At 32.4% G+C, this 26,393-nt stretch overlaps 1 protein-coding gene across 2 annotated transcripts in view; it reads right to left on the bottom strand.

Moving 5' to 3' along the window:
* Positions 1–26,393, bottom strand: part of LOC123716021 (semaphorin-1A) — a 185,490-nt gene that overhangs the window by 31,747 nt on the left and 127,350 nt on the right. The gene's annotated exons all lie outside the window — the stretch shown is intronic.

Below are 26,393 nucleotides of genomic sequence, written 5' to 3'. Positions count from 1 at the left end.
AACTGCCTCTATTTACTTTGATCCTACCGTCTAACATGTTGGTTTAGTCAGATATATCTCTCAAACCAAGACTCGAGACTAACGAAATAATAAAAAATGACATCTAAAACGAACATGCTGCAGTTTCTATTAACAATATAATAGAGGCATAAGAGAATAATGAAATTCGACAAAATAATAACATTTTCGTAAATGTAATAACGATGACAGTGCCAATTACGATCGAACATAACGCATAATACAACACAGACTAATTAGGGCCGCATCAGGTCCGTGTAAACTCATTGGTGACCAAAATTGGGAATTAAGTACGATTATAAATGATAATAATTTGGCATTAGTGTTTGATCAATTGTTGCAATAGATAGCGTTAATGAACAATTATATATCTCGACTCTTGAATATTTTTCTACGTTTGTATCATTGCAAACATTAAGCGATATTTGCTTAAGCGTATTTATTTAAGCGATTGTATAAAATAATAACTTATTTGTGTTAAAAGTGCTCAATGTAAAATTCATACTTTTTGATTAAGAATGAGTAAAAAAGTTACACATAAATTTTAGTTATAGACGGGATGGCGTTGTATAGAAACATTTATAAGTATCAATTTTCTCAAAGAAAAATGTATCGTCAGTTGAAACTGCTACTAGTGATTCCCTCGACTACATAATTTACTCAATATAAAATCAATCTTTTAAAAGGCGTCTTTTTTTCTGTAGACTACACAGTAATATCTTCCATTTCGTAAAAGCGTTCAATACGGCGTAAAAAGTATTCATAAAAACTCAATATTAGAGGTATAAAGTACGCTTCAAGACGTAACAACTCAATAACACATACTTGGCCTACTATATACTATAATATTAATGTAATAAAACATTTTTTCCGTGTATAACTTAACATTTGTATCTAGAAATATTGTTTATTTGTATGTAAATTCAATTATAGCTTAACAATTAAATGAACTACTAGCGTGGCTTAGTAGTGACGTGACACCACAGCATATATCCTGGGTTCTATTATGGCTTAAAAAATAGTTCATGTTTGAGTAAATTAGGTTACGCTGAACTGACTAACATTTTTTTTGCGTAATTTTGTGTGTATTCATTATTTGTTGGTTTTGTATATGGTATTTTTTTATATCACTGAAAAGGTTATGTAAAATGTTTCTTTGTAATATATAATGCTCCAGTTTAATATATAAGACTTCAGGAAGTAGGTCAAGGCGTCAATATCCGGTTAGCGGTTTCTAGACATCCGTAAACTATCGACTTACTATGGCATCTTTAGATTCCTTCGAAGGATTCCATTACTCACATCGGTTTATACAAAAATTCTGAATTTTGTTTCATTGAAGGAAGAATATTTTTGAGTCGAAAAGTTTACATATTTGTATTTCTTAAAAATAATGCATATCTATATTTGTAAAAATAAAATTACACATAGAAAATCGATTGTAATTGTTCCCAATTTGGTCATGAAGGAGGGTAACATTGCAATAAATAAAATATGAAACGCTAAAATAAAGTGGAGGCGTTGAATCGACCTCAGAGGAGACATTAAAAAATCTAATTAGACTGAATTAATTAGAGACACAGCTGGAATGGAGGTACGGCTTTGTGGGTTAATTCTTATTCTCATTCGTTTATCTGTTATTATGTCACGGAGACTGGCTTTTAAGATATTTCTCTAATGTAATAGCCGAGTACGGAACGAATAGTCAGTGGCTAATGTATCCACTAAGGATTTGCATTTAATATTCACCAAGATTTTGATGATTTATCCTTTCTATAAAACAAAATAATACCGACTTAAAAAGGAGACATTTTCAATTCCTTGTCTAAACACATCATAGCAATATTTTATATATTGCTATGTTTATCGAAGAGAAGCCAAGACAAAGAACCTCAAAACTTAACACAAGGGTTTTGCTTATCCGCCTAATGCTATAAATATAGACCAGTGCCAATTAAAGAATAGACTGAGTGAAACATCTCGTGTTTCTCAAAAGAAAAATCCACCTCATGCATACATGAATTTAATACGTGGAAACAAGTTTCCTCCGGGATGTGCTGAGTTACTGGGTGACCTACAAAGGCTAAGTTAATATCCGCTAAAGCATACATCAGTCTGGCCTCACTTCGTTCTGAGGTTAATTCAACATTCCCTAGAAAAAAGGCGCTTCTTAGCTTTTATCTACACCTGTTGCTAAAGTTTTAAGTGGGTTTAAATTATAGGCAATGTACAAGCATGAACATTTAGAGAATTTTATGTTGTTTTAAAATGTTTGTTGACTGCCATTCTACTAAATTAAACCTTCTAAAATTATTAAACAATTTTACTTTTTCTAACAATACAGTTTTAGTACAAATTCCGAGATCTTTCCAACATGTAACTGATTAGAACCGAATATAAGTAAAGTTGCTATTTCTTTGTTACCTAGATCTTTTACAGAAACTATTTAAAATACGTTTCTTTCTTTAGGCTGGTAACTGCGTGGTAACTAAAATTATATACGATTTTTCTCATTAAGGCTTCGAAACGTTTTGTAGAAAATATGTCAAATTTATTGTATTAATTTTATAACAACTTAGCGAAGGACAAACCCCTATTTTTTTTAAAAATAGAAACTGATTATTAAAAAAATCTGCCATTTAAAAAAACATTATTTACCAAAGACAGTAATAATAGGCTACTATTAAAATCTCAAAGTACATATAAAAACTAGAAACTGTTTAAGACATCGCGGAAAGTCAATTAACTGTTTAGAGCAAGCAAAAACTGGCAGCTAAAAGTTGTATCTTGTTAGAATCGTGAACATAGGAAGCCATCTATCTTCATTACTGGACCTCTGCTTGTTTCAATACTGCTTTTATAAGTTCATGTTTAAACTAAGACAAATTTGGTTGAAATCAGTTACATACCATAGTCATGATTAGTAAGGTTTTATATGTACGACATGTACACACAAACACACATGATTTAAAGAAGAATAAAAAGTGTTCAAATGCTGCCAGAAGGAACGGTCGAATTGAAGACAATCTATCTTGTACACACACACAAGTAATATTTTATCGAGATGAGACGGCGAAATCATTAAAATGTGTTGTTAGCAGGTGCCCCAAGATCATATGGGTATTGTCATGAGATTTTGTCCCAGTTACTGCTCGTTAGCTCTAATGGTCACACCCATTCACGGATGAACGACTCCCGTATCTTATCACAATATAAGGGGGCTGTCTCACCGAAATTTTACTATTGTTAACATTTTTAATGATTCTGTTCGTGACCGGACCGATACTCTTTTCAATATGTATTTCTGTATATTTAGCTTTTTCGTTACCTTGTTAAGGCAGGGCCGTTTTAAGTTCTGGTAAAGTTTAGTCCTATTTTTAGACTGACTTCAGGCGAACGCAAAGGACACCACTTTATATTTCCTATTCTTAACATAGGGCCCATCGAGATCAAGTAATAATGCAATTATTACATACAAGTATTGATTAATATATCTTGCAATACAATAATTCGATATTTCATTTTAGGTTGTAGAAATGTTTTAGTGGTAGAACCTCAAAAAAATATGATTTTGAAAATGTTACATGTTCTGCATTCCCATAAAATCCAAACAAAAGTAAAGACAAACTTTTCAATCGCAGCTTTAAACTTACAAAACCCGAACTGTGATACGACAATGGAAATTGTCTTTTAATATTTTTATATATGGTGCAAGGTGGCTTGGCAAATGGAGCTTGTCTTTTTCAGACTCCACAAATGCAGACTCGAGTTGCACAACTTGTCAGTGCGCTAAATTTTTTCGTGTTTCTTACTAAATATTTTTTTCGTATTGTTATTAGAATTATTTCTTTTCAGGTGTTTAATCTGTCTGTTTGTCTTCTTATTTTGACAATATTACAATTAATGGGCAATTTAAGTGCAGTCTAGTTAACTAATAAGGATATTTAATATTATAATGTGCCCAATATTCTCTCTCTTAGTCATAAAAATACATCAGTCTCATTTTTTTAAAAAACGAGGCCTTTTTATCACAACGAAAATTTTTCAGGAAGAGACGAAACAGTGCTTATGTTAAATGAAGTGCAATTATGCGGATTTGGTTGTTAAGAATATCTTATAATAGCGAAAAATGTTTAATATTGAATGATTGCGTGATTCACTACTCTGAGGTCAGGCGACCGAAGGACTTGTTTCAGACACAAATCTCACATGCCTAAGGAAAAGTTTTCAATTAGACAGCAACAAACATGAGTCTACCCTTCGGGTTATGTTACAATATACAGCTACATATAAAGTATAAATGTGCATCCAGTAAACACTTCATTGAGTTTTTTTTTAATTTTGTTATATAACTGCTAACAAAAGCAAATACTGTTCACTAGTGTTGTGGCAGTGGACAGATATAGATGTCTTTCCGGTGCAAAGCACGAGTTCTGTCGATTAATCTTACCGCACTACAAAACCTTTGTTCAAGCAATGCTACTATAGATTCTACTAAATGGCTTGAGGAAGATTTGATACCATTAGAAAAATCCTGTATGTGCCATTGTATTCGATTGTAGTTAGTTATTGTGTTCTTAATGAACACAATACATTTTTATTGTTTTCATATCGTTTTAGTTTTAGTTTAACTGCATTGCATACGAGAATTTATTGCTAAAATGTTTTAAGGTATTGTTGTTCATATATAATTCTTCAGAGAGGTTTTGGTGAGATAATTATAATCATTTATTATAAATATTTCTAGGGGAATCAAACCCAAGTCTTCAATAGCAGCGAAGCGCAAATAATGTACACGGCGAGCAATTCATATTTTACGTTAGTTTAATTTCGATATGTTAATTGGTGGTTAAATGTCTCATGCATATATCCACAACTATATTTCCGTACGAGATGACATTCAACAATGTATTGTTATATGGATAAAAGGCATGCAGTGGTGTAGAGTAAATTAAATCACTGCGATGTTACTTCCTTGCATAATCCTGCACACTGGCTATTTTACGGTTTAAGAAGCTCTACTTTAAGTGCCTGTCAAAGCTTTTAGGTTTTAATTTTGTAAAAATTGTTGACTTTTTTTTTAAGTTTCATTCAGTTTTAGTGGGGCTACATAACTGAAATTTACTTAGGTATCCCAATGCCTAGCAGTAGCAATTAATGGGAAACTACTGAAAAACTAAAGATATCATCAGCGGATGACACGATCTTATTCGGAAATTCGATGGTCTTCGGACTTTAGTCAATTCAGTAGCCGCCGTAAGTTCTGAATTTATATTAGCATCAACGCTAAAATGTCTAAATTCATGACAATAAGTTGAACACGCAAGAGCTTATCACGCAATTTATACACCTCAACAATCAGACCTTGAAAAGTCTCTTGAAAATACTATAACTAGGCACAGTGATTAATGAAAAGAATGACCATGCATTGAAGTCCACTGTAGAATTTAACAGGTGCGGTACGCCTTTCAAAACTAAAAAAAAGTACTTGGTGACTAGCACCTAAATTTACAGCTTAGAACGCGCATCGCCTGATGTTTCGTTTTCTTTGTGCTGCTCTACAGCGTAGAATATTTTACGCTGACAGAGATTATGTCAAAAAACTGGAACAGTTCGAAATCTGGGTGTATCGACGTATGCTTAAAACATCTTGGACATACCGTATACGAAATACAACCGTGCTGAAGAGAATGCAGAAGAACAAAGAAGTGCTTAAGACGATTAAGAAACTTGAGTGTTTTCCTTAACACCTAAAAACACGAGCTCCTTCAACTAATCATCCAAAGCCAAGTGGCAGTGGAGACCTGGCCGCAGACGCACGTCTTGGTTGAAACACCTTAGACAATGGTTTGGCCAAAGCAAAACGTCATTGTTTAGTAGCGCAATATGCAAAATTAAAATAGCCATGATGATCGCCTACCTTCACAAGGAGCCGGAGTAGGATTTTGTAATTAAAGAATTTATTAAACCAGTTAATCAGCAAATAAACAATTACAGTAATTGATATTGGATCTAGTTAAATTATTATAATAATATAACACAATGTCAATATTCGTCTTGTCGAGACGTACTTTATACATCCTTAATGTGGGAAATAAAAGCCTTGATTTGTACTGCGTTAGAAACGTATAGTAAAATTGTTTGTAAGCAACGTCAATCACGTATAAAAACGCGTTCCACACAATAGGACAACACAAAAGGCACTTGACATCAAATCACGTTAAGGGTATCAACTCGTTAGACCTTGTAAAATACAAGCTATTTACGTTCAAGTGTTCTGTTTTCATAATTTCATCAGATGCCCCTTTTGTTAACCTCTCAATATATATTTAAGGATTCATTTAATAAACCAACTTCCACTTTGTTATATATTTTTTATCTTATAGGGGTTTTTATCAGGCAAGGAAATGCATGTTCAAGTTAATATGATAAATATTGGACCACCGATCTTGCATTCAATCAGAAAAAACACGATTCTTATTGGGAAAACAAGTCAATAATTTGAAATGCGGTTGATATTTGATTAAGCAATCACTAAAAGCCCTAGGCATCGGAGCTATTCTTGATTGACCAAGAACCTACAGCCTGTTTTGTGTATATTTCTTTGTGTCCGTGTCAACTGTTCATGGTACAAAAAAAACGTATGCTTGTACTATTGTACACACGTAAGAAGTGAAACTTCTCTATGACCTTATTTTTCGAAAAATTATCTACAACTTTATAAACTATATGCAACTTTACTTTAGAAATTGGTAAAGTTAGATAAAGTTTAACAAAAGGCTTTTATTATATTATATTAGTTTATTTACTACTAAGATTATTTAAAAATTTCATTAATTGTAATAGAATTATTGCTATCATCGGTTGCGATTGCGTTATCGTTATTATATATTTTTGTTATCAATGGCTTCAAATCTCTTCGAATCAACCTTGGTAGAGACAAGAAAAAGATGGCGCGTAACGGAAAAATGCGATGCGTAACCGAATAATGTGACGCGTAACCGAAAAATGACCCCAATAAAGAAGTTTCACTTCAAAAATCTGCTAAAAATAGCTCTTAAGCCAGAGGTTCTTGAGATTCCCGGCGAGTCATTAATTTCAAAATAACATACTAAAATTTATAACATATTTATTTATTTTTTCAATTAGTTTAAGTTGATGTAATTCCTGTCTGTTTATTTAATTGACCATGCTCATTAAAAATATGTTTTTATTTTTTATTATGTTTTCTTTCATCATGAAAACATCATAGCATAAGTGTCCAGCGTTACATATTTTTTTACCCAATAAACTATGTTCCAGTTAATCCGACCCGTTACATATTTGTAAAATATGTTTGTTTTAATAAAGTTTAACATAAGACTGAACTCAAATAGCACTTAAGCCTTGTCATAGTCAGATGTAGTTGGTTTATGCTTCTACATAATACATGAGAATTTCTGCATTTTAACCTTATGTACCGTGTATTACAAATATGTATTTCGTTGGAAAACTACTACTTATGTACATATAAAGATTTGTGTCTGGAAATGTCTCACTGGAATCAAGGAGACACATTTCTGCATCTGCTTAATGCTTGACGCAAGTCCTCGATTATTAGGTGTAATACTATACATTCCTTACGTGTACGAATTTCCAGTACATATAGAAAAAAGAATCCTTTATTGGACTTACTGGGGCTCGAAGAACGCTGACATGGATCTGTCTTTAATTCATGCTTCGAACAAATTTAAATTCTTTTTTTAAATATTTGTTATCTTTTATGATTATGTACATAACACATTTTGTTGTTAGCATTTTATGTTAGTGACAAAACTTAAATACATATTTTAAACATCATGAAAGCTTATTTTGTACCTGTAAAACTGTGTTTTCTTCGTTGATTTATCAAGAAATCCTGCACGTAAGTAATGTCGGCCTCATTATTCGCAGCTGACGACGATTTTAATTTCCTGCATACGTACAAGCTGTCGGGGCCTTTATCGATTCGTTTTAATATATATAACTTCTATTTTTAGCTTATGCAAAAAGGCTCTTCGAAGCTTTTATCTGCTATTTAAACAGTGATCCAACTGAATGTTTATTTCCACGGTCTTCTGATGCTATAATACCTACTGTTAAGACAACTTTAATCCCTTAAAAAAGCGAAACATTTTTTTAAATAATTAAGGTTTTAATGTACGTTTATAATATATATATATTTTTTTTAGGAATAAGAATTTAAACATTTACATTAAAAAAATACAATTTCGGAAACATATACATATTTCCATTCCAAACCATTTCTACAAATAAAATAAATACAGACAATAATTTAATTAGTTAAGCTTACAATAGTTTTGATTTCATAATCTATTGTCATCGCCTGAGTAAATATGATAATGTAATGTCAAAATAATCAATAAACATTATGATAAAAATATTTTATAACTGTATTCGTAAAGTAATAATAATAAAAAAAGATATACTAAAGTTGCGGAATGGAATGTAAGAAAGAGTAAAGATTTTGTTCGAATTTTCCAATACTTTTGCATTCTTTTGTAACCATTGCTGACCATCGAAATTTACAGAATGAAGCTTATTCTGCGAGTCTTATAATAGCTTTTGTTAGTTTTGAAAACATTTCTAAGCAGCACATGTATTTGTAAACTAAAGCGAGATTTGCATTTATTGTTAGGGTAAAGTTTTGTTTGTGTTTTTTTTAATGAACTAGAGCTGTAACAGAGCTACGTATTAGTTTATACGTTAATTACAGACCCAAATACAGCCTTCAGATTTCTCGAAATATTTATTTTAAGGCTAATACTGTGAGTGTTCCTTTGTGAAATAGCTATGCGTTGCTGGTACTCGCAACGGGTGCTTTGGGCGGGCGGGGAGTGTATGGTCCTAATGTTCTTATTCCTAGAGAACTTTTTCCCAAACCAGGGAGTGGGTAACTGGAATATACTTCTGGAAAGTGTAACTAGACTCAATATTTTCTCCAAATCCACAAAGCAGCTAATGTGTTCATCTACATGATAATGATACCAATAATATTGTGGTATTATTAATTTAAATCAGTTAGTTGTTTGTCCTCACTATGAAGTGCTCTCCTATGACGCCAAGCCTGATGTTGCAAAGCTTTTGTTATTTTATTACTATGACACCTTGTTTCAATAAGACACTTGCAGATAGTGTAATTATTATAGTTCCTTACAACTTAAAAAAAATACAAGACTGGCCAAAACCCTAACACTATTCTAAACATGGTCACCAGCTCGGCGTAGGCACTGAGTAGTCTTATGTTTAATAAACAGTGGAACTATTGGCGAAGGTCCAAAGGTCATATATCAGAACGCTTCATACTGACTTGTGTTTCTTATTATTGGTATAAAAAATATTTTACCAAAGTAAATAAGTCTTTATAAAAAAATAACATTACAAATATATTATATAATCTCATATGTATGTGGGTAAAAGTGTAATGCAATGTCTGTCTATGTGCGCATCTGACGCTTATAGAAAGAAGGTTATGAAAAACATCGTAAAAAGGGCGCTTCTCAAATCCAAAAATCGAGGGCGTGTCAATTATCACAACAGAACAACCTAACCGAGCTGAATACCCACTTGTCTATGTAATAATAATGATTAAATAAACGGATGCAATCTGAAGGCAAAACCAATATATGTAGTAGCGCCACTGGATTATTGTTATTATAAGTACATGTATAAAATGATTAAACATTGATTTTTCCATTGCAAATATAAGAAAACTCTAAATATATCAGATAGGCTGTGTAGCGATACTGTCGTCACATTGACCCAAATGAGCTACCATTTGGCACGCCGCCCTGACACCACCCGCCCTATCTCACATCGCAGATCACATTTTGACCAAAGTTTTCTATCATAAGCTCATGTTGATAGGAATATTTTGAGAAAAACGAGGCAATGGTGAAAAATCAATCTGATAGCATACTTAAAATTAAGGAATTCTTTTTGAAAATATTTACGATTGTTTGCATTTCAAAGCCTAATGTATTGAATAATACAGGTTTGCCAAAAGTTTCCAGATATTTATATTTAACCTTAATTATTAACCGTAAACAAGGCACTCAGTCTCACACGTTTCTCGCGCTATTATCAGAATAAATTAAATAACAAAAGTTAAAGTTACGTAAATGTAAAGCGGCTAACAAAACTCGTTACACCGCTTCTCGGCTTGAACCAGATTAGATTTCAGTTTGGAGTTACCTGCCCAAAGTCAGATCGATTCTACCGGATAATTTATTATAATCTGTGTGTATATAGAGTGTAAGCAGGGTTAGCCTAGATAGCCTAAGGATTAAGCGGCTATTATAGACTATTCAACACTTTAGAGGTGGTGCATTTGAACTTTGGTAGTGTAGGTTTATTCTATGTGGGTTAAACTTGTATGATGTGGGAAAAATTAGCCTGCTTGTGACGATATATGAAGAGAAGAAGGCAGATTATCTACCTGCCTATGAAAAAAAGTGATTAATAAATGACAGAAACACTTTTGCACCTTGTTCATTGGGACTTATGTCATATTTAATTCGTTTTATGACATGTACGAATTGTTTCTGCCTATAGTATAAAGGATCCGCCATTATGTAACTTCCATAACTACCTAAATATTTGATTAAATTGAATTTTATTTTTTAAAAACACTAAATAAAATCATTCACTTTGATGGTACATTTATTGAACAATTAGGCGATAAATAATCTGTTTTTAGACTGTTTATTATTTGTATTATCTACTTGAATATGACCGTTAGCAGTCCACCGAATTTACCAGTTATTTTAGATATAATTTTGACATTAAAGAGAGAATTAGTTATTGGAGAGAGTCAAGTTTCGTTTGAATTGTTTTGGACTGCAGTGTACTTTCACTTCCATATAAAATTTAAAATAACTTCGTTCAAAGCTGGATCACAATTGATTGATTTTCTATTTTCAATGTTCCGTTTCTTTTTTCTTGGCTAGAATTCACCTATTCACTTGAAAAGGTGCGTTTAAAGGGAATTTTAAAGCAGCAATTTTATTTCAAGTAGACTTTACTGAAGACGTCACAGGCCAGTCGCCACACTGTTTGCCGTGTTTAAAAATGCTTCTTGTTCGTTGTTAAAACATCAATGTTGCAGAAACGGGATGGTCAAATAATATAGAAACCATTTTGATATCTATTTGTTTGCCCTTTATGGCACTTTATAGTATGTTTAAATTGTATATTTAATTATAATGTATATATAATTATATGTTTATTGTAGTACTGTTAAAGTAATTGTAATGCTGTCTAAAGATGTTTATGTATTAATAATGGAAACCAACATGTATAATATAATTGTATATTATATTTTATACATTTTATTTTTTGATTGCGCGACTTTTTATGTGTATTTAATGCCCTGTTTCTATATTCAATTACGATTCGTAATTGCGACGGGGTGCCGGTTTTTCTAAGCGAGCACATTTTTCATAGATTTACCTAGCCAATCTTTTTTCAAACGAAAGAACTCGTAAAAAATTTAGATAAGAAAAATCAAGCGTTTCTCAGTTTTTTGCAATTGTATTAGAAAATTTTTAAGTAAATGACCGAATATAAAAAAAATGTGTTTATTCATTTTAAGTACATATGCATTACATTACATGAGTAAGATTTGGGAACCCTTTTAAGCAAAAAATACATGTGTCAGGGTTTTCAGCTCTGTCATAACAAAATTATATATTTTTTTTATATTTTTCAACCGTAATCAACACACTTGAGTGCATGAGTGAGTGTGTGAGTGCAAATGTGTGAGTGAATGAGTGAGTCAGTAAGTGAATGAATAAAGTGTGTAACTACATATTAGGGTCAAAGAAGTAGCTCTAACACTGCGGTGTGTTCAAGCCAGGCCTTTAGTCGTATTTTTACATACATAACAAGTAGATGTTATAAACAACAAATCAAAAGATAATTTTGGTGTCATTTTTACGGGTATTGAAAAGCGATTAAACGTTACGGTAACGCCAAAAATTCCATGATATGTGAGAGGGGTTATCAGAGGGGAGGGGGGGGGAAGCGGAAAGGGAAGTGGGCCCATAAATCCGCTGTTCGAGACCGCCCAGCGCACTTCCTGAAAATGTGCGCTGTCGACATTTTTTATATCTTTCATATCAATAATATATTAAAATCAGAGGGTCGTAAAGATCATCGGAAAACGAAAGCGTTATGTTGAGTTTCACTTATGGAATTTGTTATCACTTGGAAATTAAAACCCACTACTTCTTTTGTTGTAAATTACATTTACATCCTCTAGCCATACTCAGAATCCCAGAATCCTATAGGTTAACGACTGAATTAAAGAATAATCGGGCAGTGAATGGACCTTTTTAACTTCTAAACTGCTTTTTATGTAGAATGCAGGAAAAGCAGTAGATTTAGCAGTAGTTTATCCTTTGACATTTTCAAGGTTTTGTTGAAATGCTTAATCAAATGGAAAATAGCGTCCTTCAATAACATTGCTACATTTTCAATAATGAAATAAGTTTCCAAATATTGAACGTTGTCAGTTTATACCTGGTATTTCCAAGTTTAATATTAAAGGGACCTTACTTATAAGCCCCAATTAGTTATGCATAGTTTAATTGATTTTTAACAAAGTAACGCGAGTTAGATAAACTCCCTTAAGCCGTTTTAATTATAAGAAAGTTTAAATTTATGTAAATCTAGAAAAAAGCTTCTGTTTATACAAATATTATTAAAATCGAAAATTTAATTTATTTAGTTAGTATACACACGTATCACGCAAAGCTTTTTAGTATTAACGCAAAGCATTTTTGAATTAGCAAACACAATGCATCAAAAATAATATTGTTACTTCGGATCAATCTTTAGGCATCGCATTTATATGTTTAGACAACATTTATTTGTCCGAATGAAAGATTTGTATGTAATGCGAATCGAAAGGATCTTGGCTTGAGTGTTTCCTTAGAGTTAACGTTTGATGTCATTGCGAAGAAGATTGATTGTCTTTGATGCGCTCCATCCATCACTGCTTCGTAAACACGCCTCACTATTGATAAGTTATAGCAAAACGCACAAGTAATGCTGTAAATAGCAACATTTTTCACTTTTAATCAAGCAAATACGCAGACATAATGAATCAGAATAACAATATGTTTGTATAAAAACCAGAGTTCCGGTAAACAGTAAACGGAAACATAAACGCACGTCATTCGATAAGTATTATATAGACAATGTGTGACAGTTCTATACGTTAGCGTCTGTATAATTTACTACTTGGTGTAATATAGCTGATTGTATCTCAATGTTGCAACTGTCACTGACATAAGACCGTTTGTTACTTGGAAAAAAATTATATTAATTCCTAATCATTAGTACATTATAAAATGAGTAGTGACGAATTAGTGGAATAAGCGATTGTCATCCTTCTAGTTGTGTGTTTTAACCTCAGTTATTCACATTTGGTAGACATCTGTACATATTTCTTATAAGCTAAAATTTAGCACTTACTTCTGCTATACGGTAGTAGTGCCTCTAATTATATCATGTATGTTCATAAAAAGCCTCTAAATCCCGATAATAATACTCCTTTTTTCTGAACAAATTAAGGTAAAATTCATTAGTTTTAAAGTTTTCTGTAAAAACCTAATTACAAAACAGCAATAATATAAGTCGAGTTACACTGTAAAAGCTGTGATTAATGACTAAATTCCACTTAACTTTACAAGTACAAAAGCACAAAAGCTTTTCAATTGAAATTCGTTAAATAAAGGATTGTAATAATCGCGGAGCAAGTCTTCTTTAGTTGCTACAAATGACTTTTTCCAATGAAAAGCGATCGATAGGTTTTACATAAGTTGACTTTGAATAGATAAGAAGCCTGAACTAGTGGTAAAGAAGTTATACCGATAGAAAAACGATTTAAGTTAAAAATGGGTCAAGCGTGTGGCGTGTAATAACTACTAGAGAAGTGATTTTTAGATTTTGAATTTAAATTTCGTTATGCCGTGTTACTAACGTATTGAATTATATTTCCCGTAAACAATATTTGTTTCAGGTCATATTTGTATGCATAAATAATTAAGGTTTGTATGTTCTAACAATCTTTCAACGTGAACAACAAATTGTAACAATTGTTTAAAAGTGCAATCCTTTGTTAAAAACATAGGTTAAAATAGAAAAAACAAAAGCAATGGCGTTGCCTCTTGTGACGTCAAAGGCGTGAATGAACTCCATTCAAGCATCTGAAAGCTGTGACCCATTTACATCGCGTTTTACTTTGTGTTATTTTTTGACACATTATATGTTAGAGATATTACCCGGGTTCGATGTACACTTACTGATATTGCAGTACAGTTTTAACTTTACACCGATGTTTCTTACAGAAACACACAGCGTTACCACGTTTTGTGTTATTACACAAAACAGTTAAAAAACCCGAAAGTCGCCTCTGAAAGGTTCATTGATCACCGTGTATTTTTGTACTTTTTATAATCTATTACTAAATGGAATGTGCTAAGGACAAACACAAGATCACAGAGCTACGTTTACAAATAAAACCCATTATAATTCTCAACTTTCTTTCCGCTTTACTAAAATCTAGTTAGTATAACTAACTCGTTCCAGTACACTCACATATAAATGCACGCTTGCGGCTCACAGTATATATCTATAATTCTCATCTCTTGGCACAAAGCTGGTTGATTGCACCCGTTGCCCCAAGCGACGTACTGCGTCAGCCTAAACGCAACCTTTTTATATCAGAATCAAAAGCTCGGGGACACGGCGTACGTATTAGTAATATTTAAGTTAGATGACGTGAATAGGTCGCGTCAGTAAGAACAAAATTGTAAAGATTGCTAATTAACTGACGTAAAATTAGTTGTGTTTAGTTTTAGACTTTTTATTGTCTGTGATGAATTTAAAAGTGTAATACTGGTTGTGTGTCCCCTTCGAAGTTTACTAAAATACTGTTCAAAATATCGACTAGTTAATTACTGTGCTTAAAAGTATTCTTACATTTTATCTTTTTGTTAAAAATAAATTTTTAGTCAAAAACTAAAAACAATGGATACGAAGATTGATATCTCAGTGCCATCATTTATCAAAAACCACCCACTCAGCATTTATAGGATTTATCTCAAACCAACACAACCAAAATCCATTTGTCAAATATCAAAGTATAACAGTATCATATTCGTAAAAACAATATGCTACTTAAAATATCAGAAGAAACCGTAAATATTTAAAAAGTGCTTATTTACATATTAAAAATATAACCTCTGTCTTTCAAATATTTACCACTTACCAATGAGTTATAAGCAACATAACTTTATTTTTTCTCTCAATTCGAAAGGAAGGTCTGGCTTTCTTAATGACGTGCAAACACTTCGATTATGAAGCGATTTATGTTTATAAATTTTTTTTTGATACACATAAAATTTTAATTATCGTTTTAATTACTTCGGCGACAAAATGTCTTGTTTCATAATTTGAAGTAAATTGCTAGTATTTTTTGAATAATTTAATTAAAATTTACGCTGTATGCGAACTGTTAGAAACTAAAAACCCTGAGGTGAATTGTGTCTGGACTGCATGGGACAGTCTCGAGTGCAATGACCCCGGCTTTGCTTTTACTGAAAACGTTTAAAGCTTTTATTTTAGTGGGCGTTTGAAAGACGTGAATATTTTAGTCTTAAATAAAAGTTTCTAACATAAGCCGAATTGTTTATTCTGCAAAATAACGCCCACATTATTATTTTATACGTTTATTAAAAATTTTACAAAAGTAAAGGTCCAAATTTTACCTTTAACTGTCTTTGTTTTTCTATAACAACATGAGTAATGTTTGAATGTTTTTCGAATGTGTACGTGTGCACTGTGCGTCTTTAAATACGAATTTGCTAAAGTGATCAAATTGCTTCAATGGTATTAGTTAAACAAATATAGTACATATTTTATCAAGGAGAAACATGTAGCGAATACTAAAGATCTTCTTTGTGCTATGATGTTTTTGGAAATCATATAATGTGATTAAATTTTACATTTTATTATTGATTGACAGTCAGAGTTTCATACACCCTTTTAGCAAATGCTTTATGCCCTAGGCAGGCACTTTATGTGAGTAAAAACCCTTGTTGCATTGCTGCAAGCGAACCACTCACGAATACGTTTAAAGCTTAGGTATTACTCACAACTATATCTCGTGTGCACTTAACACATCTTTTATGTGGAAATTGTTTATGAATTACGTTTTAAATGCAATAAAAAATTGAGTTCACGGCTAACCATTAAATTTATCTAACACACAATAATAAACGCAAACAATATTACGTTTTGTTGAACTTAATAAAAAAAATATGAAGGACATTTTTAATAATTCGAAACCACATTATTGACTGTGAATTTAAGAAGCCCTGACTTATTCAAAAATACTCAGAAACTTACTTCAATAGTATATTACTCGAGTAAATTAATAAAATTCAAAAACCAAAATTATAACTTAACGCTAATAACCTGTTACAATAAAATAACACCTGTTCAACGTGATTTTAAAAGATTTTATCGATTACGTCAGGCACACGCTGGCTTATACAAAATGAATGAGCTAAATATGTCAAGTTCCTGAGAAATATTTTAAGTTTTAAAATACAAGCTGTTGACTGGTAGTTTATATTATGTTTATTAATTAGAATTATTGAGTTATATCAACAGAGTGAAGCAAGTAATATGATTATTGTGTAAATTGACTGGCACTTAATTAATATACTCCAATGCATTATTGATCACTAATTAGTTCTACGACGAGTATTTGTTTTCGCTTTCGTGGTTCATTGCCGCGAATTTTTTTTATTTTGAAATCCCATACACCATACTATAAGTACATCAAATATACATATGTATTCTTGGTAATAAATGGCGTAAATATGGCAAACCAGAATAATTTACGCAAGTTTCACCATTATTTATTTTATAAAAACCGTTTGAAAGTTATACACTTTTGGATTACTCAGACGGGCGATAATGCGATGCATCCACGGCTTGTTTCGTTGCATTTGTAATGCACTGCTTCTTATCCTGTGCTGTTTAGACTTGCAGATATTTTGTCGCAACTTACTTCTGTAACATGGCGCCGTCTTGTTTATAACCTAGACGTTGAAGTCTTGGAATCCTTTAAGTATCCTAAGTAGTTCCTGTTATAACTCAAAAAGAGACACCAAAGTGTCAAGTGTCAAGACACGGGTTTACATCTATATTTTTTGGAATATAACATTAGTTAAGTATGTATTCACTATGGTGTTAAAGCATATTTTATATTGTTTAATAGGCATTTAACCATTCGACCTCGCCACAAAAATATAAATCACGCCTGGAACAAAAGAGTCCGTAAATGAATACTTTTCCAATTAAATCGCTGGGTTTTTTAATTAAACGAATGTTTAAAGCCTGGCTCAGAACGCTATAGGGCAGAGCTTTGCCCTAATACCGATTGACGTTTTTACTGCCGCGTGAACGGTAAAAATATTTTATTAACCAATTTGAGGGCTCAAATCGATTGTCCTTAACAAGTGATTTTATGGACTATTTTAGGAAATATATTTTCTCGACGACCTTTTTATTTTAAAGTCAAAAAGGCTATGCAAATACATTACATTTGTTTTCTTAATTCACTAACGTTTATTAAGTCGTTAACGTAATAGTAGTTCTTTGTAAACATATCGTTAAAGAGAATTTGTTTCAGGTTAGTTAATATTTATAATAATCGTTTTTTACTGTCTCTCAAACTGTAATTTAATATATTTCTCACAAATCAGTCTCTATAGATTGCATTTCACGCTGACCCCACTCGAAATTAACGGACTCTTAAAAACTCAGTTCGCATTCGCGCACTGCAACGCATTAATAATTGTTTATTGCGGCAGTGCCGTGACGTGAATATCTCCAACCAATTAACAATCACAACGACTACTATTCTTTCTATCGAGACCAAGCTTCGATCGAGATTTAAGCTTATGGAGAAACCTTTAAATGTAAGTAAAAACTCGTTAGGAGATTTGAATCTTATCTACAAAGTCTAGTACTATGTCGGGTCAAAAGAATTTTAAGAAAGATATAAATTTTAATTTTATCGTAATTCTACGAGGACCACATCAATAAAAAGTTGCACTTCCAAGTTTCTACCTACCGGACTGGCAATCCTGCTTTGTTTCACGTTCCTCAAATAACCAACTATGCAAAAATCTCAGTTTAGTTTCGCGCATCCTGGACAAACACCGGCTAAAATTTAAGCCTGAACTTGTTTAAGCTATCGCGGAATATGTTTAAAAGGAGTATTAAGAATATCCATAGCGTTAAATTACCTGCATCATGTGCACACCCCACAAACTCACCCTCACGTACTGACTTGCACGGCCGAATTATGTATTACGTTTTGAATATGTAATATATAATCTTTTCCTAAATATATGTTTTCCATCCTCATATGTTTAGTATAATTGTTTTTGTTGTATAATATAATTTATGTTAGCTGTGGGAAAACGAAATAAATATACTAATCGAGATCCGATGCTACGGGCCAGCAAGCTTTAAAGTAGATCGTGGAGGTATTTTGTTCGAATGTTTGCAGTTGTAATAACTGTTCATTTTATTTCCTCCCATAATTGTGAGCAATTTCCGAAACTCCCAAATGAGTCCTGATCGGTTTATTATTTTTAACTTGAATTTGAAACTTTTTGTACTACTGACAAAGATTTGTTATTGATCCATTGAAAACGATACGTAAGTAAAACATTTATTGAAATGACTGTTTACGTCTAAACAAATTATGGCTTATTCATGTATTCCTTTTGAGCCGATTATGAAAACATCTCAAGTTAAAAAGAAAATGAATGGCTATAATCAAAATTACTTGCCAATTACCGCGGATTCTCATTTATAAAGTTTCCTTTTTGAATGGAACTCAACTTGTTTCGCTTAAGCATTGAGAGCGCTGCCCTATTGTTCGAGTCTAATGGTTCGGAGGTTATAAAGCGCTTTAGGCGGTTTCAAAGTCATGACGCATGCGCTTTGCGTAATGTGGCCTTTTGATGACGCCCCCGTTAAGGGTTCAGATAGACATGCTACGTTTTTGGACTAATTAATGCATAGTTTAAAAAGATTGCATAGAGACCAACGAGACGTTGCCGTGAAGAATTTAAGTAACGCGATGAATATATTATTGTCGATGAGTACCGGAACAAACTTGTGTCTGAAGTCGAAACTCTACTACGTGGAGTCTCGGACTGGGGTAGACTAAACCTAGTCCAATTTAACCCCAAGAAGACACAAGTTTGCGCGTTTTCCGCGAAAAAAATACCCTTTGTCGCTACTCCTCTTTTCGAAAACACTCTTCTTGAAGCCACAGCCAGCATCGGAATACTTGGCGTTGACATATCGAACGACGTTCAGTTTCGCGGTCATTTGGAGGGAAAGGCTAAATTAGCCTCCAAAAAGCTTGGTGTGCTCAGCAAGGCGAGACGGTACTTCACTCCGGGCCACCGCTTGCAACTCTATAAAGCGCAAATACGGCCCCACATGGAATACTGTTCTCACCTCTGGGCGGGGGCTCCCCAGTACCAGCTCCTTCCACTTGACCGTATCCAACGAAGAGCGGTTCGAATCGTCGATGACCAATCCCTCTCCGAGCGGCTCGATCCTTTGGCGTTGCGTAGAGATGTGGGGTCACTCTGCATCTTCTACCGCATTTACCATGGAGAGTGTTCAGAGGAGTTATTCGGATTAATACCTGCAGCTGAGTTTCATCATCGGACGTCGAGGCAGAATACAAAATTCCACCCGTATCACCTCGACGTCCGCCGTTCCACGACTGAGCGTTTTTCAAGGCAATTTTTGCCGCGCACCACCGCTATGTGGAACCAGCTGCCCACTGAAGTATTTCCGAACGAATTCGACTTAGGGTCCTTCAAGAAAAGAGCGTACAAATTCTTAAAAGGCCGGAAACGCACTCGCGAGCCCTCTGGCATTGAGAGTGTCCATGGGCGGCGGTATCACTTAACATCAGGTGAGCCTCCTGCCCGTTTGCCCCCTATTTTATAAAAAAAAAAAAAAATTTATAGAAATTAATGTTTTGAACGCAGATATTTCAATCATATAAGAGATATTACACGTAACAATAATGTATCTTGATGGCCATAAGCATCAAGCCATCTCCTTCAACCATCTTCTTCATGTTGCATGATAATACGGCAAATAATCATCACATGATGTTTTAAACCACGACGACGCAAAAATTTGTTGTGCTTAAAACCTGCACGTGTGTAATCGCCTTAAGTATTTGTGCATGTGTGCCATGTGCAGATGTGTGCCGAAATGGGCTTCGTTACATTGGCATGAATGAGAGAGATGGTGCGATCAATATTTTGAGGCTCTAAGGATTCATGAAATTTTTAGTAGTTTCATACCCTTGTGTCCTTTAATTAAATCTGACATTGAAAATAACAGTTGATATTATTGTACAACTTTTAGTTCTTAATAATTATATAATTCAAATAAATATCTCCACCAAAGGTTGGAGCCGGACACGTGTCATATGTCATTAATTAATGAGTCGAGACTAATCAATCAAATATATGCTAATTAATTATTCTTGACTGCCTGGAACACTGTAACTATTAGACAAATTTACATTACGACTTATTTAATCCTAACGTGACGTTTAATATGGTTTTAATAACTAATTATACTCACATTTTAATCCAAGGTATGATTTAAAAAATCTAACATTAACTTTACACACCACACACTTACAGTCAAGTAACCTCAGCCAGCCATTCAAATGCCATTTTGAATTTTTAATAAACTATTTCGATTTCGACATAGCGCGGGAAATTGGCAAGCGAGGTGACATTTGCAGTAAGCGGCTGCTATGTTACACAGATCTATGTCTATTCTACTTGGACATTGAGTCAAATGCGTTTTAAAAAGAAAAACAAAAATAGGGCAAATAACGAGGACAGTGCAGGCAATGACTGAGCTCACGACACAAAGCGTTCTAGGCCGCCTCCACACGAAACTACGAAATTGCTACGTATTTTTTTAAAATACAATGCTTTTGTTACTTTTTTTTTAATTAAGACATTTATTATTACATTGTAATTAGGAAAATAAAACGTTTAATAGTGAATCTAATGTAAGAATTATTAATATATTTCAGCAATGTTGTAATTTTTAAAAAATTATTTAAAAATAAGTTATACTAAACGAGGAAAGTGTTAAAGGTTTAATTTCAGGTTCTTTAATATATAACAATGCTTCGTGTGGCTGCGTAGTTAAGAGTATAGAAGAAACATGTATATATGAAACGGTTAAGGCGGTAAATAAGAGAACAAAAAAGAAGAGAAAAGTGATGTGATATCTGAAATGTAAATAAACATAAAACAGAGCAAATTAAAGGACAGTTTCAAACAAAAATGAATTCCAATGTTATGTTTTGGGAGAACTGAGCTACGCTCAAGATTAATTGAAGTCTGTAATTAAAGAAAACTGGATTTCATTAATTTCCTTCATTTGGTAAAATTAAAAACACCATAGCTTTGAAATTATTACTTGTTGATCTTCGACTCGGTTTTTATTTGAAAGTTTAACGAAATCCAATTCAATTACTTACATAAATTTAATTTTTCAGCCAATTTCGAACTGAAAATAACTTTAGAAATGAATTAATACAACAACCATTCGTATAGTTTTATACAAGAGTACCTTCGAGTCCCTCGGGAAGAGGTAAGACTCACCTGAAACTGAAGAATTTCATTTTATTCATTTGATAATATATTCGTCATAATTTGGTATAATGGGTTCTAAATAATGCAATTATTGTACTCTTAGAACTACGTATATGTATTTTTGTTAGAAATACTCATGATTGACCAGTTTACCGAAAAAAATACATTTAGGTACATCATAATTTCTGTGTTTGATAACATTCATAATTTGAAACATACAGGAAATCACATGGGAACCTCACAATTTTTCGGTAAATAAATAGTGACTTCCGAAATACCGGCCAATAATTCAAGCAATGACGTTTATTTTCGCTGTATGGCGTGATATAAGAATTCATTTTCAGATTTATCACCCTCTATGCAAATACTATGTGATGGATATTGCTTTGGCTTCTATGTGTCGAAATTAATGTTTTTTCAACGCAATGAGCCTTGAATTTCGTCATTTTTCATGGCATTTTAATATGAAATAAGACATTTTCATTTCGTAATATTCAATTACCTCCTGTAATATGTCATTTTAGACGTTGATTTATTTATGGAGAGTATAAGTGTAATAAAAGCATAAAATGTAGATAATGCATAATTATCGAAAGCTACCGGTTTGTTATTAGGAAATATATTAAGAAAGTTTTTTTTTTCAATTTAAATCGAAATTTACAAAACAATTTTAGGACATTGGACATTGTAACAGCTATTATTCTCAGAAAACAATGTAAATAAGAAAACTATAACTAAAAACATTATTTTGCTTTTGTAAACTATTATATAAGCACGCTTTTTCAAACAATGGTGGTACCAAGAGGTCGAATAAAATTTGACACGTACGTACGATTAACGTGACCAAATAAGGTTGAAGAGAGGGTACGATTAGATCCAATTGGATTACGGTCGCTTGTCGCTGACCAAGCGCTGGTGGTAATCAAGCCACTCCCGAATTAATCGATATTATTGACTTTGGATTAATTAAAGCTGCGGAAGGTTAAGCGGCGAGCCAATCTGGTGCGCCGTGATAATCGCCACAAGTTATGATTTGATCATTGTTTTCAGTGAGTATTCTGCACGTTTAGATGTTATTTATTTGCCTAAAATTGGAACAATTGATAGTTCATGCCACGTGCTGTGCCAGCTAAATATTGAATTTTAATTTAAAATATTTATCTTTTTGTTCTTGTTTACAACGCAAAAAATAATTAACGATTGAGTTAATTATAATTTAATTTTAGTTTCATTATTCATATCTTGATAGTAGCAACACCTACATAAAATTACAGTGTAGCGTAATACTCAGCTTACTGCTACGACAGATACTGATGCTACGGCGCCTGCTACGACCATACTACGAAGAAAACGACGAGTTTTATATATATATGCATATTCTATTTATGTATTTTAATTTACACCGAATATAGAGTAAGAAAATGTGATTTTAAATCATTAAAACTCTAACCTAACATTTATATTTATAGAGTAAGCTTATCTTTCTATTAGTCCGTGTTTTGGGCATACATTTATACGTATTATGAATTATCTAGTATTAAGAGCGTTTATTGTCTTATTAGCCTTTCATATTTGAGAAACTTGAACAAATTCATAGAGATCTAACTTTGTTAATGCTTGAAAATATTTATCGATTTCCTAGGTAAAAAGTTTAACCAGAACACAAAATAAAACAAAGCACAATTCAATCCCTAACAAATGCAACAACTTTCCTAGTTATAAATTCATTAAAACTTTTTAAAAGACTTAGGGAGGACTTTGTACACTCACCAGTTTTGTCCAATTTGTTTCTTTTCTTTTTAAATAACATATAAAATAGAAATTAATAATTATTCGTGTATCAAAGCTAAATAATATTCTACAGTACTTCATTTAACTTAACAAGTAAGTTAAAATGATATTCTAACAAAGCAGATTTTGTCTTATGTTATGTTTGTTTTATCTTATGGCGTTCTATTGAATATTTTACAGAAAATTTAATTTTACGTAATGTATGGAGGTAATGTTTTCGGTAACAATGAAATAAGTACTCTCTGTTAAGGATACTTTTCAGAAATAACGTTTCTGTAACATATTGAAAATATACTTAAATAAAATTGATTTAACTTGATAACTGGGGCGACACAAGCGTTTCCATTGATTGGTTTTACGCCAAGGGTCAGCTGTAATTAATTAAGCTGGCAACACTGTGCCGTCTGTCAGATATTGCTGTGTGACCTGTTTGCAAGTTTAAATAGTTTAAGATCGTAAATACAGATTATTATTTTTATTATCGTTTCTATTAAATTTGAATACTAATACTAATTTATGAACATTGGAAGATTATATACAGTAACCCTAAGAACATCAATTATTATTTAAAAAGAATCCGTGATTCTATTTGTAAATATACCAGGAGGAAGTAATTAGTAAGATGTAAATCAAATAATCCTTAGTGAGACGCTGTTGATATCCCCAGGCCTGATAAATGACATCGGCATTAGGATAAAACTAATTCATTTATTATTTCATGTTATTCATTCATGTATTCCAGAACCTTTCAATTAAGTTACGCTCAAAATAGTTTTTAATTTTGTAATAAAGTTACCGTCTGTAATTAGTATGAATAATTTAAATAATGGTCTTAACATAAATTTGTACTAACGTTAATTAATTTCTAAATATACTGAAAAAAGCATTAATTAGTTTTATTAATTTATTTATGTTATATATAGATACATTCTTTCTATATATCCTCTTTATATATCTTAGTATAATGACTAACATACGGGCAAAGCCTCCTTTAACAGCTACTTAAAAGAATATAATACTGCAAATTTTCAAAGAACCTAAAATGTAACAATTTTCTCTTCTAAAAGTTGCCATTTAAACTGATTTACATTTCAATCCTTTCACTGTGAGAAACGAGCCCAAAATCTTAAGCATCTCTTGAAATAAGAGGATACCAATTTGGCAGTGTTTTAGAAATACATTGAATGAATTCAATCCGAATTTCTAGTGACTAAAGGGTATTTAAGCGTCTTTTGAATATTCTCTACTTATGTTTTTCATTACGTAACCTAAGGCTTGAGGTAAACTTTTGTTTTTCAAAAATCATATAAATATGTCATACAGTATTTTTTACTAGAAAGTCATAGATTTAAGTTCATTTAAAATATAATTCGAAATTTATAGTAAAGGATTTGGATTAAGAATATAAAGGTAATCAAGTAGCTTCAAAGGCGGTTAAATTATTCCGCTGTTAGAATCGTTAAATATTTCAACAATCAGTCTCAAGTGCGAGTGCAAACTTCTATCGGGCAATTAGCGCCATTTGCAATTCCAAATTCAAAGTCGTTAACGATAAAAAAGCGGCGAAAAAATTAAGAGCAGCCATAGAGTAAATAACCAACTGGCGACTAAGAAAGACATAATTAACAAAAATTCTAAATCTTGAAAATGGAATGCAAAGTGAAAAAAATTTAAACGTATCGTCTAATTAAGTTTATTCTTTAGAAATGAGGTTTTATTCGAGACCGCTTGTTATTTTATTCTTTTCGTAGCAGTTTATGAATATTTTATAACTTTAAACTTCTTTTCAACCCTTTGCAAACAATCCAATCTCGGTTTGCCAGACGTACCTGTAACAAACAAAATAAACTATGAGACTCCATTTAATACAGTTGCTTGCTTGTTTCTTTTTACATTTGGTCTAAATTCGTCGGACAAAGAAGCTTCGGTGTATTTGTCAACGTTAAGCTGACTTAGTGCATTCCAACCGCAGTAACAATGCTCTAACATTTAACACAAACAACAGACATCAACAAATGTCAGCAATTTACTAAGGTTTTGAGAGTACACGGCGGAATCTGAGGCCTTTCAGCCCAATTAACGGACAGAGCGCAACGTTTTACAAGTTGGACTGTGGTAAATGACACCGCTGGTATGTTTTTTCTTCTGTCTGCAATTTATATTTACACTTGCTTACATTGCACTCTATATTTTGTTAAAATGTGTTGTTTTTTAAGATATACAAAAAATATTATAATAATAATTATTTTATAGTAGATACGTATAAACTACCAACCCATAACAACTATAAACTTTTAATTTAAATTGTTGAGCTTCCGTGTGTAAACTACATAATCGATAAAGTCGCTATTTATATAAAAAACTACATTTTATGTTCTCGACTAACGTTTTGTAAATTATAATTTAATTAAAGGCTAAACGAGCGACATATTTCATAAAGATAAATAAATTCTCATAGCAATAATTTTTAAATATTGCCTTAACGCCTTCACTTGCTGTTATTGCTCTGGCGCTCGTAATTAGTTAAATGTAGGAGACGCATTCAATGTGAGCTCAAACACCTTGGAATAAGGGTTATAAAAGCGTCAAATTTTCTAACGTATCTTAGAAAAAGCGACTTTATAGCGTTCCGTTACGGAGTATAATAGCGTGGACTTATGAAAAATGTGACTTAGTATTCAAAATGAACATTAGCGGATTAAAGCGCAGTATTAATAGTCGAATGTCGTGATGTAAATAAATGGCAGGGGCAGTGTTTTTAATTCACACATCTGTCGCACTCGTGGACTACGCAGG

The sequence above is a fragment of the Pieris brassicae genome, chromosome 11 (genome assembly GCF_905147105.1).
Source record: "Pieris brassicae chromosome 11, ilPieBrab1.1, whole genome shotgun sequence".
In the NCBI taxonomy this organism is placed as follows: domain Eukaryota; kingdom Metazoa; phylum Arthropoda; class Insecta; order Lepidoptera; family Pieridae; genus Pieris; species Pieris brassicae.
The sequence above is the reverse complement of the archived record's forward strand: the minus strand, read 5'-3'. Positions and strand labels throughout refer to the sequence as shown.